At 31.1% G+C, this 2,767-nt stretch overlaps 1 protein-coding gene across 1 annotated transcript in view; it reads right to left on the bottom strand.

Moving 5' to 3' along the window:
- Positions 1 to 1,779, bottom strand: part of LOC148943996 (uncharacterized) — a 347,461-nt gene extending 345,682 nt beyond the window's left edge. Inside the window, exon 1 of the mRNA XM_089101323.1 lies at positions 1,656 to 1,779. The gene's annotated coding sequence lies outside the window, so the exon portion shown is untranslated. The remainder of the gene's footprint in view (positions 1 to 1,655) is intronic.
- Between the last annotated feature and the right edge of the window lie 988 nt (positions 1,780 to 2,767).

Here is a 2,767-nt window from a genome sequence, read left to right as displayed (position 1 = left end):
AAAGTCTAAGACCTCCTGCGTCATTGGCGCTTTATTGAAAACTATATACAACTTAGAAAGTATTGTAAAGTATAGATAACATCCAACTGAATATTTGATATATATTGATATTAGCTGTTGAAAGATTTATCAGTATAAGAATATGTCTCACGTAAAATTCATTTTTATTTTCAAAGCTGTAAGAAATGGAAAAGAAAGCAATTTTAATGTAGTTTGTTTTTAGTAAAACACCAATGAAACAGTTAACATTTGGTTTTTAGTTACACTTAAGGAAGGTTACAGTATCCAAGATCTTGTTTGTAGTGAAACTATATTCATCTAGAGCAACTTTTAAAAGAACTAATAAATTTAACTAAACGCATAATAATAATAATTTCTGAAAAATCGTCAGTTCAAAATTTTATTATAATTCTGATGTTTATTTTCAATATGAAGTATAGAAGGACAATATTTTTAATGAAATTGGTTTTTATTAAAGTGACAATGATGTAGTAAGTTTTAGACTTTTACGTTGAGAGAAAGAGGTGATACCCAAACTCTTGTTTGTAGTGATTTAAGTTTCGAAATTAAGAATAATTAACCGCAGACACAGGTTTGTGCCAGTTGAGCTGTCAGTGCAGGGCAAATACAGATTTTAAAAGCATGATTCAAAAATTTTAAGTAATTATAAAAACATACCTAATGATGAAAGTGCATGGAGAGAACAGACTGAGACAATGAGGTACGATTAATGTACTTTCACAGATATGGTCTGGCACCAACAAGACAAATCAATTGGAATAGTGTCTGGGGGATGAGGCGACTAAAAACTTTACCGTCTGCCTGGTATTCTTTGCAATCGATTAGGGTGATATAGCTATTGAAAGTGGTTCATTTCCATTTCAACAAGAGTCTTCTTTTTTGGTGTTTTTATAAGATATTTTTCCAATAGCTCACTTCTCCGACACCAATTTCCTATTCGGTTTTCTAAAAACTCTGGGGAGGAGTGAAGTCAGCTTTCCCATAACTTGAAACCCCTAAAAACATGAATCCCAACGTTTGTTCAAGCAGTGCTCAATCTCATTTGCAGGAGGAATTGGCTACTTCTATCCAGTAGAAAATGGGACTAATCCAACCTAATCCTCTGAACAATGAAAACCTAATAACAAATCTCCCTACATTATTTTAGGTGTTAGACATTGTGGTTCTTTTGTAAATTTTTAATCGAGAAGAAGTAAACACAGAGAGCCCAGTTATTGTGTTGTATACAGAGCATAGTAATTGTATCGCATTGAATTATCTTGCCCATAGGAACTATTGGAGAAAAAAAATGTATTACTATATACGTGCAGAATCAACAAACCCCAAGAAACAACAAAAAGGATGAACAAAAATTAACCTGGACAATAAATTTATGCTCAAAACGAGCACAAAGTGGCAAAAATAGTGACAATATGTCATGAAATCAGAGCATAAAAGAAAATTTTCGTAACTAATTTTTGATCTTGGAGTCCGGTCCTTTTTAATTTAAGTTTCTTCTTTGTTTTAAATAGGAAAACTATGGTAATCTTTAACAAAGAACTTAAATTTGAGTTGAGAAATTCAATTTTCTAGCTTAATTCTAATTTTTTTATTCAATTCACTGGATCCTGAAGTATTAAAATAATGATACTCACCTTCATTATCAACAGAGAGGGAGGTAAATTCCTGAGAGTCAGGTTCAACTTTACATGGAGCCAAAATACCGGGAAAAGCAACCGCTGGAAAATTTTCAAGTTTGGGAAAAAATCACGATTGGGAGATGTCAAAATGATCTAAAGCACCACTTGGAAAAATGTCTCCAACTTCTAACAATAAAAATGTATTTTAATAGCGCACAATACATTGGAAAAAATTTGTATATTTTACTAAAAAATATTTTCTTTAAAATTGAATCTTATATTGAGTTAGTTGAACTTTTAACAAAGTTTAGCTTGATTGAAATTTGAAATAAAACTGGTACTCATTTTAAATACGATAAAATACCATTCATTTTGGACACCAACAACCGGTTGGCAGAACATTATTCATGAAAAAAAATAAATTCTTGAAAGCGGATTTAAAGATGATGAAAAAATTAGAAATAATTTACAGATAATAAGTGACTAAATTCAGTAAAACTTTTATCATAATACTTAATAAAGTTAAACTTATATTACTTTATCAAGGAACCGTCGAACATTTACTCTCTTTTGTTTTGCCGCATGTATTCAAAGCAATATAAGGTCGAAAATGTATTGTAGCCTAACCATAAAAATTTTTCGTTAAAACCAGATAACACTTATATTACTTACCGTAAAATTTGAAAAATGAAATGAAGACAATCAAAACTCTCTAGGAAACTTAAACAAGTTAATGTTATATAATCTATTTGTGTATTTAGTGTAATTATGATTACAATGTAACTTCTTTCTTATGTCCTATGAAGTGTCCATCAGTACATTTCCCCTGTATTTTCCCACCATATATTCACTTTCTTACTTTCTTTCAGGGAATACCAGACAAAAACTTTCCAGCCTGACACCAATGGTCTATTTAATTTCGTCCAACAACTATAATGCCCTTATGGCTACAACTTCCATACTCGTCTTTAGCTTGTTCCTGTCAATCTCCAACCATGCCTCAAGAAAGTTCTCCACAGTCCTTTTTGAATTTTTGTCAAAATTTCCTTTCTTTCCTCCTCAATAATCTCAAAATGATGGAGCTACCTCCCAGAAGAAGACATCTAAAAATATACTTCCTTTAGAGC

The sequence above is a fragment of the Artemia sp. Qi Xiang Cuo genome, chromosome 15 (assembly GCF_049724085.1).
Source record: "Artemia sp. Qi Xiang Cuo chromosome 15, ASM4972408v1, whole genome shotgun sequence".
NCBI classification, from domain to species: domain Eukaryota; kingdom Metazoa; phylum Arthropoda; class Branchiopoda; order Anostraca; family Artemiidae; genus Artemia; species Artemia sp. Qi Xiang Cuo.
This window is presented reverse-complemented; position numbering and strand designations above follow the sequence as displayed.